Source organism: Acipenser ruthenus, chromosome 33 (genome assembly GCF_902713425.1).
Source record: "Acipenser ruthenus chromosome 33, fAciRut3.2 maternal haplotype, whole genome shotgun sequence".
NCBI classification, from domain to species: domain Eukaryota; kingdom Metazoa; phylum Chordata; class Actinopteri; order Acipenseriformes; family Acipenseridae; genus Acipenser; species Acipenser ruthenus.
The window spans coordinates 1,858,416-1,871,761 of NC_081221.1; positions in this window are offsets into that span (position 1 = coordinate 1,858,416).

A 13,346-nucleotide genomic window follows, 5' to 3' on the forward strand; every position below is an offset into this window, starting at 1 on the left:
CCCTATTAATGGTTCATGTTTTGTAATAGTTTTTTTTTATTACATTTCTAAAATAACATACTGTGCATGCAATCTTACAACACCAACATATTCTCCAATCTAGAACTGTAACATTCATGCATGTAGAAATCTAAACCCACAATACCTCCAGTGATAATTATTACATTCCAAGGATAGTATGATAACACATGTTACAACATGTAGTCCCTGTAGTAAGCCTGACAGCAATGCACATCATAGATATATTTTTGTACTTCATTTTAAGGAAGTAATTTAATGTTCCTGTATCAGTCTCTCTAGCTGTAATACACACAGCATTAGATGTTTCCATTCTGTGAAAGTCAGACAGTAATTAAGGATTCCTTTTTTTAGTATCAAAAGAATACTAGCATGGTCCTCTTACTGTTGTGCTCCAGATTTTTGCTTTTGGCGATTTGATTGCTTGGGGAATGTGTAGATTTCTTTTCATTTAACGCTCTACATGCAAGTCATTTCCTTCAGATACGTCATCACTTCCTCTGCTGTAGGTCACATCCGGGTTTGACTAAAGATTTCTCTCACTGCAGGAAGCGATTCTGCTCCAGGAGACACGTGGTATTGTTTTTATCTACACAACATGATATGTTAAACAAAATGGAAATATAACAAAGTCACAGCAGCATTTAAATACGACGCGTTTACGATTATTATTATTTGTTTATTTAGCAGACGCCTTTATCCAAGGTGACTTAGAGACTAGGGTGTGTGAACTATGCATCAGCTGCAGAGTCACTTACAACAACATCTCGTCCAAAAGACGGAGCACAAGGAGGTTAAGTGACTTGCTCAAGGTCACAGTGAGTCAGTTGGGATTTGAACCGAGAACATCCTGGTTACAAGCCCTTTTCTTTAACCACCGGACCACACAGCCTTTACTGTATTTAAACCTGCATTTACATTTACAGCGGAGGTTTTTCAGAACTATTCTGAGAGCCTATTCTGTAATGCAAGCACAGTGCTGAGGAGGGAACAAAGTAGGGTATACATTCAGGGCAATGCACTGCAATTTCAATCTCCTGTGCAGTACGTTACAATAAAGCATTGCAAATACCAGCCAGTTTGATATTATTTACCCAACCACTCAGCACAGTCCACATCAGCAGCACACACAAATAAAGCCTTTTTTAATGCACCCGTGCAGTTTTTAAAAAACAAACCTAAAGGACTGATAACCCAGGCTTTTTAATCTGCTTTATACATTGTCATTTCCTGTGCTGTAGGTCAAAAATTAACACACAGGATGCGATCATTATGTACACGGGAGCTTCTTTAACTTATAATTCTACAGAACTTTATCTAGCTTTAAGTAAAAACATACTATGTACCAATCCAAAAACCCACAGATTTTTCAAATCAACAGCTCAAATTTCCACTGCAGTGAAAATAAAAAAGTACTTCCCCCACACAGGCTACAGACAACCCTAACAATCAGAATAAGAGATTATAGGAAAAAAAAAAAAGTTTGTTAACAAAACAAGTATCTCATCAGATCTATTTGTACAATAAATAAACCTACTGTACTTGAAACACTAAACCTCTATATACTGTACCCCTTGTTTGCCATACAAGACCAGCCTTTGGAAAATTGTTTAGTAAGCAGCACAGACTCACCCACTGAAGAAAAAACCTACTTCAACCTAGGACAGAGTGTTACAGTAGGAGACCTTATCACTACAGTGACAAAGCACAAACAGCAGGCTGATATAATGTGATAACCTGAAACAAAGGCGATCCCTTGACAGAGCTGTAATTTTAGATGCTTCCTGTCCTGTAGCACAGATTAATAGGGGGTAGCGCAACAAAGACGGGCCTATCTCAAGAGAGCAGGCAGGGTATTTTCCTTTCTGGTGTATCCCAATTGCGTGGCCCTCCAAGTTGCAATGCCAAAAACTTTCACTCTGCTTCATACGTTAGCTGTTACTGCTTCTTTGCCGATGTAAAAATGGTGTTAGAACAGGTAAATAATAGCACTGCACTGAAGTTAGAGCCATGCTAGGTTTCACTGAGCCTTGGTAAGCCTGTAAATCTGCGTTTAGTATATGAAACGTTAAAACCTTTAAAAATTGTCAGATACGTTTCCCATGCAAAACTGTAGCCCCTTGTAATGACCTGGCATCTCAGCCTATTGAATTGAATGGAGAGACGAGGGCTGGACGCGAACCGTGAACCATATGATTCAAAGTGCGGGTCTTCCACTGATGTCAGTGCTATTAACTCAGCCGCTAGGAGGGGATTGATTACAACTTGATGTATTTATCTGACTTCCCTGTGTCAAATTCCTGTGTGCTCACAAGTCTAAATAAACTGAATAAATTCCCCCAGAAAAAGCAATCCAGATTGCAGATCACATTTCAGTATTTGAGAAGGGTATGCGTGCCAGCGTGCCTGTATGCAGCCCTGCACTGAGATAGGACATGGGTCATTAAGCTATTAAAATGCATTGAGGCTATTTCAAGGTAATAGGCAAACACAGGTCTGTCGACACTGTCAGATTAATATGGTCAGGAGATTCTGCAGTGTAAAAGCAGGTCAGTCACACGGAATAACTTCTTGTAAACGGCCATCATCCAAAGTTTCATCACAGTGTAATGAGGGGGTCTCTGAATACAGCTCTACTGTACCTCCTTATTTAAGCAATCTGACTTGCACAGTGAAATATCGAAGACAGCAAACTACAGGGATGGAAACGAGACTCCAATTGCAGAGCAGTTTTACCCACTCCAGGATTTATAGCCCTAAATAGCTCAGGTGTGTCTTATTAAAAAGTCATAGTAAAATCAGGAATGGATCAAACTGCTATGCAATGGGGGTCTTACTGTATTTTCACCCCTGGATTAGTGAAGGGCCCTTATACTGGAAAATAGAGGACTTTTATAATTTACTGTCAACTTGGCCATACAGTCAATTAACCAACACTCAACAGATCAACAGCTTGCATTCTTTAGAATTCTCTAACTGGTGATTAAGGGTTACCTCTAAAACCTGCTGGATTGTGGCTCTCCAGAACCAGGGTTGGCCACCCCTGGCATAGCTTAATCAACATACAGTTTTTGAATGAGCAACATAAATATAAGATAAGGTCATTATCTTGATCAGAAATCCACCGCCACGCAAAGTGTTGCTCACTTCCTTGAAGACAGTTGGGTTTACTGGAATACTTTACACTAGTAACACACCTGAAGCAGTGATTGCTTATGAAGTACAGTACCTAATGCCCTTGTATAAACAATACAGCTGTTAGAACAAGGAAGCCACAGCCTTCAGTCTGGTTAAAAATTACCTAAATCTGATGCTGCTGGTTTTTAACTACAGTACCAAATGAAAGCGATAGAAAAGCTTTAAAAACAGCTGAAGAATAGTTACCTTAGTGGTAGCAGATTTCATTTGTAATATATTTTTACAGTATGTATTAGAACACTTACAGATTTGTCATTTATATTCTTTCTACCTGTGAGAATTTCCATTTTCTGGTCAGTAATCAGTGCTATAAAAACAATGTGTGAAAATGTTACACCACTTTGTGCTGTAATCAGACATCTTAAACAACTTCTAAAAAGTGTCCTGCATTTTATCATGTGTGGCTGTGGGTTTCTTTTCTCTTACTATTTTTAAATCAATTGCATGTGTGGCCTATTAAAGTCATTGCCTATGCCTGACAATTTCCCAAGATTTTCAGTTCCAGTGGTTTGATTTCATATGCACAAAAATTCAAAAACAGAAGCAATGGAGTGTTCTTATAAATGTGCACACTGCTGTATATCGGTTACATATATACATGACTCTACTATAGTACTGCAGCAGCTGATAATACTTTGATATTTTTTTTTTTACTTATGTATTATTTGACAGGGACAACGTACAGTTTTGAACATTTCTGACATCAGCTGCATTGCACCCAGATTTACCTACAAGCTCTTTTTCATTGGCCGTCCCTGGGCAGGTGTAGAGAAAATTATTTTTCTAGGGACATTTTTTACACCCCTAGGGAAATAGGAGGGGACCAAATTATCTAGCGAGAGAAAATAAATATATAAAATCAAATGTTTCTATAGGAGACTCGGGAGGCGTAAAAACACAGTGTATATGGTATACATTATTCTATATGTTCCCTTTAATGTATCGCTGTGCAGTTTTCAAGTTCTTGGTCAAAGCTGTGGCACGGTCTATTTAAAGCACAGTCCTGCCACTAGATTTTTTCCTCAGTCTTGTCTATTTTTACTTGCAGGATTATTTGACTCCCCTCCACCACTCCAACACCATGTGACTCGGAATGGGTAAATTTATGTTTTCTTCGTGCCAACAGTATTGTAGTGAACTTAAACAGTAAGTAACGGGGTTCTGAAAAATATACCGTTATACATCTCCACGTGTTGCTACAACTGTTTAAATAACATGCCTGTCATTTTTCTTTTCATTTTTCCTGATAACTTTTTAAACTTTAAAATCTGTTTCAAATAAGTATTTACAGCTCCTGCACTAAGATCACACCAGCCAGTAAACCCCAAAACAGATTTTCCCAGTACAATTAGACAGACACCAATGGTCTTTCGTGTTCCACTCTCTAAAGCAGTGCAGTTTCGTTCAGTCATTGCACTGCAATGGGAAAGAAGTAGTTTATTTCGGCTTACGGTCACAAAGCTCTGCATCCAGTTCTGTGCCCCTCCACGATGGCGCCCCTTTCGTTCTGTACAGAGCAGCGACAGCCTCTCTGCGCTAGCCCGGCTTCTCTGCCCGTCTCCTCAGCTCTGACTGTGTGAGAGAGAGCAGACAGCAGAGTCTGTGAGTCAGCACAACGTGAGGGGGGGACATAACCTGGCAGCAGAGCTGCTCAGTGCTTTTCAGGCTCAAATGCTCTCTCTCTTAATGAACAGACAATCAGTCCAACGTGGATTATTGCTTTGTCGATTTCATTAAACGTTAGAGTGCCACAGTCCAGTCAAAGGGGAGGGAAGTCCGTGAAAACTGTAAGTAGAGGCAGGAAACAAATCTACAAATGTGTTAACAGAATTGTGTTGCATAAATTTCCTATAATGCCGCTAAAACGAACGTGAGCAAACGATGCGCTTACAGTATATGTTCAAGCTGTTTGTGTTACCTAAGAAGATGCAAGTCAAGCATGCAAATGTTTTGATGAAATGTGTCTATTCAATTGGAGCCTAAAACCACCCGACTTGCAACTCCTCTTACAGCGTGTGAGTCTCCACAGCAGGGGTGTAACGGTGAAGCATGATGATTTCTTTACATGATCTATAGCGTGTCACTGTTCATGATACAAGACCAAAAACACACTGTTCAAAAACCAGCGAATGATCATTGGAATCAGTAAATGGAAACTGACTAACATGCACTCATTTGCAGACAAATTTGTTTCCTTTAAAAAAATAAAATGACAAAGTTGCGTCCTAATGTAATATTAAAAAGTGGCAAGTTATATCAATCGAATTGAATGTCTCTCACTGCGTCAGATGTTTTTTTTCTCAAAGTTTCACTCACAACTAAGCCTTCATTAGGAGGACTATATAATCCTTTCAGAAAAGCCTGTTGTTTGTTTCAAAGCTTTAGAGCGACAGCACCTAAAGCGTATGAAAGTTAATCATGCAGAGAGCAGCTCGAAGCCAAACTCAATCAATTTGTAATCAATTCCTGCGGCACAACCCTTCTCTCACACACACACTCCATCAAATATTAAAGCCCTGTTTACCAAACACAGCCACTCTGTTTTTTTTTTTCACGTTTGTGTCCATTAAAAATGTGAATAAGCATTCAAGGACAACAGCAGACCAATAACAGCCTGGTTATTTATGGAAAGTTTAGGGTTCGAGAGGGGTAAGGAAAGAAAAGGGGTCCACTGACACAGGCTGCACCAGAGTCAGGGTCAATTCGGGCTTTTCCTTTTTAAAATCAAATCCCCAATTCCCAATTCTTTCTAAAGAACTCGAATCGGAATTGATATTTTAGTGGCATAATTATTGTTGTGACTGTTCAACTGCTTTCATTTGAAGCCAATTTAATTGACTAGCAGACAGTGACTTCAATTGAAGTGTTGCCACAGTGAGAAGTTCATTCTAACAGAATTCTGCCAATTGCAATTTTGACCAATGATGTGTTGGAATTAGTTAAAAGTGAATTGAAATTGGTTCGCGGTTACAAAGTGGTCAAAAGGGCCATTCAACGAAAATGGTGCATTAAGCTGAGGGAACATGAAGCCACTCTGGATTTTAATGGCAATGGGTCTCTCCTAAAACACAGAAGTTCAAACTTCAAAAAGTCGTATTCACTGGAACAAGACATTGTGACAGAAAACCCCAAAAGCCTGCATCGAATCAATAGTACCATACTGTGCATTTCCTTTAAAAACCAGAGAAGAGAATAACTCTGAATATTGTTCATGTCAAGAAGCTCTTTAGACTTAGTTAGCCCAAATCTTAAATTTGCTTTTCCTTCCAAAGTGTAATTAAAAGGTATAAAAAATAAAATAAAAAAAACTGCATCATTATGAAACACAGGCAACCGCAATACCTGATTCTCCGACAGTACGGTGCACATCCAGATACAGCTGTGGTCAAGCGAGGGCATATCTGGTATGGTCTGTATGCCTTGATTGCTTACATGATCCCCAGAGAAACCAGATGTGCCTCCATAGCTTGGAACGTTATTTGATGTCAAAATTATTGATTAAATAAACACAATGGGCCCAAGAATCCTTTGTTCTCAGTCCAATATAGGCCGAAAAATGTGAAATTGCGGACTCTGGTGGAATGTTTCAAAATAACGGCATGGTTTAGGCTTTGAAGTACTGGAAAAATAACGGAATGGTGGGGGGCACACCCGTCTAGTCGGTCTGACTAATGTCATGTGTGACTCATGAAGCTCTTTTTCCTGGTTGTCGGCAAGTCCCTGTGTTATATAAGTCTATTTCTTACTTAATTGTCTTCAAATACACACCCTGAGGAAAGCTGTGATAGATGAGCCAAGTAAATACACGTTTCACAATCAGGTGGTACTGCACCCAGTACAGTGCCTGCCAATAACGTTTTGTGATGTCGTTGTTTCGCGTTGAATTGTTCATTGTCTTCACGATAAAACGGTAGACCTTCCATTGTGTTGTAATCAGAGGGAACAGCATATGCTTTTGCCAGGACTGTAGCCGCTGTGAAATTAATTCCATTACCGTAACTTGAACACACTACATATTTAACTATACCCAACAGATGTTTATTTATTTATCTGATACATTACAATTAAAAAGCGTGGTTAAAACCAGCAGAAAAATCTACTGGCAGCTGTCTTTTCAGGGTTTCCTATTACCAGTACAAATTCTACTTCCAGTAAGAAGCCCCCAAAAGACTACCGCCAGTAGTTTAACATCAGGACTGAAGACTTTAAGTTTAGAGAAAGTGAACTGGGTGGTTATATTGAAAATGTGTTTTGTGTCCTATTCAACAGTGACCCACAGAGCAAACCAAAAGGATATAATGTATTGCATGCATAGGGCAAACAAAGCAACGAACAGCGTGCACGGCAAACAAGTCTAAAAACACATTAGCCGGGTAAACATTACACTGTACTGGGACTCAAATCAAATAATTCTAATACAGCAAATCCAGTTACTGTGCTGCGTCGCTTTAGGTTTATTAAGAGTTCACACGAAGTTCCTATTTGGGCGACAAAATATGCGTAATCCGAAACAGAACATTAGCGTATCGTTTCTCCCTTTCTTCAGTTCGGACTAGAAAGTATGACAGCTTCGCGTTTTGATTGATGTGAAGCTTGAGACATTTTTTTTCTGGAAATTACGTTTTTCGTAATCGCAGAATGGAGACAATGACACCAGGGACCAAGAATCCGCCCCATACGTTTTGTGAACTTGAGTTTTACTTGAACAACCCCATGCTTTTTTTTTCAATTTTTACCAACTGATTTTTCTCTAATAATTAGAAAACTTTGCAAACTAAATTTAAAAAAAGATAGCCACATTAATTCAAAAAAAAAAAAACGCAACTTACCTCCTGTATTCGGTGCTCGTCGCATCTGTGAAGGTCTAAACTTGCAAAAACTCCGGCTGTCAATGGATTGTAACGTTGTTTCACTTACAAGCAGTACATACAGTGGTGTTTTCTGGGACTTGTAGTCCATTAGACAGATCCCTTTACATTGCTAAGCGTGGCCAACAGAACATCGAAGAAACTACAACTCCCTTGTATTGTGTGGGCTAGCGGGATATAAAAACCTTCCACATACGGTAAGTCTTGGCATGTATATTATTACATTCCGGCTCAAGAAAGGTGGGGCGTTGGTGCAGTTATTGTCTTTGTAACAAAGGCAGTTTAAAGCTGAATGGCTTAAAGATATGGGTTAGCTGTGCATGTACGTGCAATTAGAAATGTACACACAATCACACTGGTTCTTTATTAAGACCCAACTTTGAAAAAGTTTTGAAATCAAACCAGCGACTAGGAACAGGAAGAGTTAGATAGGCGGGTCGAAACGACCTCCTTTCGTTCTTAAATGTCAGTATACTCCACGGCTTTCCACCGCCAAATCCAGACTCTGTTTTTGTTTTTGTAGCTCTGTCTTTTATAACAGACACATGCCACCAAAGTTCCTCCAATAAAACTGGTTCCATTCTTGTTTCCACATGAGTTTCAATCCATTCAGTTTTTTTTTTCTGGGAATTATCATGGAGAACTGGTTTGTTACTGGCCGGGCCACCTGCTTGCAAATTGATGTTTTCAATCATGCAGACCTGGAAAGAGCGTTATGACTGACTCCCGTGTCCACTGGCACCGTTTGGGCTTTTCCGCTCACATCGCAATGCATTCTGGTACGTGTTACCTGTCTCAGGTATCTTTCACAGCCGGACTACGCTTACCAGAATGCATTGGAATGTACGTTGAAAAGCCACAACTGCCCCAAACTGCTCTAGAGTACACTGAGTCATGTGATAACTGCCTGGAAAGGATTTTATTATCAGAACATATATAGAGCAGAGAAGGTTTTCAAGTTATTTATTATTATTATTATTATTTCTTTCTTAGCAGACGCCCTTTTCCAGGGTGACTTACAGTTGTTACAAGATATCACATTATTTTTACATACAATTACCCACTTATACAGTTGGGTTTTTACTGGAGCAATCTAGGTAAAGTACTTTGCTCAAGGGTACAGCAGCAGCGCCCCCACCTGGGATTGGACCCACGACCCTCCGGTCAAGAGTCCAGTGGCTAACTTGAAGTGTTAAAACAATTTAAGAAAAAAAAAGTTCTAATGAACTCCTGTGTCTTTTGCTTTTCATTCCATCTGAGCTTCTTCAGCCTATATGACAAACCCAGGGATACAGTTTTGTATCAATGTGGAGCAACGTGGTAAAACAGTATACTGTATACAACCACAATACTTATGTTCTACCACTGGGGGGCACTAGAATGCTACTGCTTTCTTCTCCATGCCTGCATGTAAAGAGACCATTGGCATTGAAATGCATTCTTAAAAAGACAAGTACACATTTTTGTTGTATGTTTTCGATAGCTAATGAGGATAGTACTGGACCCATTTTAGCTTCTGAGATTTGAACAGATCACCATTCCAGGATATATGATATGTAAAACCGAGAGAGAGAGAGAGAGAGAGAGAGAGAGAGAGAGAGAGAGAGAGAGAGAGAGTGAGAGAGAGAGAGAGAGAGAGAGAGAGCATTTTAATGAGGCCATTGCGCGGGTAGGTTATGTGTTTTACGCTAACTAGTAGTAGTATAAAATGGGTCTGAGAGTTTACTGAAAATGTGTCTGTCTTGGCTGATTGTACCTGGTGTATTTGTAAGGGATTTGAGACCGAAGCTGACCGCCATACTGATAATGCCGCCTCCAGACATCGCGCATTAAGATATTTAAAAAGAAATTCATCTCCCTGACCATTTTCAAAACTGCTGGAGAGCCGGTCACGCTACTGACTGTACTAGAGACTCCCGGCCACGAGTTATCTTAGAGTCGCCTATAAAGCACAGGCTGTCTGTCTGCCAGCCTGTTTCATTAACAGCGCTATCTTTTACCAGCAGCGCTCCCTTTCGGCACATCAGGATTGCAAATGCAAAAGGCATTAGGCGGACTACTGTACCGTGGAGATTGGACAAGCCTCGTTAACCTTTCCCGGAGATTTGGGTTCAAATCTAGGAAGCGCCGCAAAGTTGGTACACAAAAGTAAAAATTCTTCCAGAGTTTTTAAGCCATGCTTGTACATAGTATGGAGTTTAAATGGTACAGCAGGTACTGAGTTAGTCTACTTGTACAATTTAATTTTTCTCGTGACATTTTATGACATTTTCCTAATGTTGTGTGATTAAAATATTGCCTTCGATCACAATTCTTACATTTTTAGATCTTTATTTATGTGGATTATTATGAGACTGTCCTGCCGAGATACATGTACCAATTTGGGAAACAGTGTGGAGTAGTGGTTAGGACGCTGGCCTCTTGACCGGAGGGTCGTGGGTTCAATCCCAGGTGGGGGGCACTGCTGCTGTACCCTTGAGCAAGGTACTTTACCTAGATTGCTCCAATAAAAACCCAACTGTATAAATGGGTAATTGTATGTAAATATAATGTGTAAAAAAATAATGTAATTGTATGTAAAAATAACGTGATATCTTGTAACAATTGTAAGTCACCCTGGATAAGGGCGTCTGCTATGAAATTAATAATAACTGAACATGGTACAACTGTACAAACAGTGACCACAGGGGATATAATTCAGCCATGTTAGGTAATTGATTGATTATGTACACACGCATTATACTTTTGAGTCAATATTGTATTTTTCTTGGGTTAAAAAAAGTAGGCCTTCTTCAACTATGGCTTCAGTTGCTGAATACCCACTGATAGCGCCTATGTTATTAGACTTGGTTGGCTTTATCATAACAAGTCTTGTTTTACACATTCCACCAGATATATGAGTTCCAATGTTACTCCCTGTTTTAGATTATGGATATGTTCTTTACATGTCCCCTAAAAGCCTATTGATTAAACTAGATGTGTTATGCCATTCTGCTGTAAGATCTGTGCCTGCTGAGGTGTTGTTGAGTTTTATGTTTTATGATTGATTACATGTTTTGTTTTTTTCTTTCTTATTTATTGTGTTTTATGTTGTTGGCTGTGGTGGTGTCAGACTCTTGCCAGGTTATCAATCTGTTCTCAATGGACCTATCTGGATAATATAGGTCTTGATTGATTGAGGTACTAGCGCCACGTGTCACTCGAGATGAACGCTGATTGGTTAGCCACTATCTGTTTCAACCAGGTGACCTTTATCACGGCTATAATTTCCGCGCCCTCGGGTTGTGAAGTGGCCGCTCTTTGAGTCGTCAAACTGAACGTTTGAGGCAATTATTCTTCACAATGTAAAGGGCATTAGGCAATTAATACAACCTCATTTCAGACTGCTGCATGTACATATCACACAAAGGATCCTTTCGCTATAATAAAGCCCTGTATTTCTTTTTCCAGCTGTTCTTTGTAATGCAGTGTGCGGTCCCCTCGCCATGTCCTCACTTAACATTGCAAGTGCGGTGGGTGACAACTCTCAGAAAGCAATCCAAGATTTGAAACAGATTTCCTAGAAATGGGATGGAGCGATGCGACACGTGTGGTGCTGGTTTGCATAATCTTCCCCGTCCCCAAGAACAGATTTGAGTTTGAAATCAGGCAAGTGCAGGAAAATATTGCTTATTGCTTTTGGGAAACAGTACCTTAAAGAGAATAGGTTAGAATCTGTGCCTGGTAGATCTTAATTCAGGAAATAGCAAATTAATTTTGTCTTTTGGGGAAAAAAAAAAATGTACAAGCTGTATCTAGGTAATTTGATGAATTCTAAATCAGTATTTCTTCACAGAAAAAAAGGGTTATGCTTTAGTTTAAGGGTTGTTTTTTTTTGTTTAACTGTTAACAGACAGCTAATAAAACATGTCAACGTACATTATTTTCTGTTAACTGTTAGTTACTAATATTTTAGGCCAGCTAAAACTGCAAATAGCAGAGCCCTATGGATGACCACTACCCAGTCGATCATACTTGAAATCTGTTCAAATTGTTACTGTAGTAATGTTTAGCAAAATAAAATCAGGTTTTTATTAACCCTAACCCTTATAAAAACTAGCAATGTTTGTTAAGTTAATAAACTAAAAAAAACAGCCCTTAAAATAAAGAATGACCAAAAACACAAAATCCTTCATTTTGGCTACAAACTGCTGCATCCTATTTTGAGGACAGTAATCAAACCAGTGAAATTTTACCCCTGCTCTGAATCTCAATACATAGAAAACTGAGCTTTATCATCACTGTGGATAGGAAAACACCCAAAAATATGTCATTGTTAGGCTTCTGTGTCTTATTTTATATTGAGGTGAAACAAAATCATCTGAATGGCTAGATTTGTAGAATGAACAGTTTGATTTAGACTTTGGCTAATATTAGAGTAAGTTATCATAACAATATAGTTAAAGAGATGATCAAAACTGGTAGGTGTCATTTAAAAATGATCCAGCCTGTAGCCTGTACTCAAGTGAGGACAATGGCACTTAATGGGTTAAATTGTGGATGTGTCGTCACAACAAACACCAAAAACAACAAATGCCGTAGACCAGTGGTTCCTATAACCCTGGTCCTGGGGACCCCCTGCAGTGTCTGCTGGTGTTGACCTCTCCACCTCAAATACTTAATGGTGAAACCGTCCTTAAGAAAGCAGTATTAAAAGCTTTTGTTGGTTTTACAACTAATTGGAGGGTCTGGAAAGAAAAATACCTATTGTGTCAACAAATAACTAACCACATTCTAAACAGGTTTTTGTACTTTAACGGCCAATGCAAATGACTGCAAGAAATCATTGTTGGCTTTTACACAAATCTTGTGTGAAATTTCACACGGGCAACACAAAATAATGACCTAACAGAATTTGTGATAGAGATGTTACGAACTGCTTTCGTGAAACAGTTGATGATAAAAACTTGTATAAATTACTTGTTGCATCTTAATCTCAAACTTTGCCAGAATTAGCACAGTGTAACAATTAATAAAGCTATTGCGAGAACAAGACACGGACGCACGCACAGCCATCTTGGTAAAGGCCTAGCCTTTCCTGGTCAGAAGGAAAAAAGTCACTGGCTTATTTGCCGGCCTCCTATTTTAAAAGAGGATCAAATCCTCCTTGCTGACAGAAAGAATGAATGAAAAATAAAAAAAGTGACTGAGGAACGTGAAAGGCAATATGGTTTCCAGCTGTCCGGAGCTCCTGTCATGAGATGCGATCGCTGAATTCTGAGC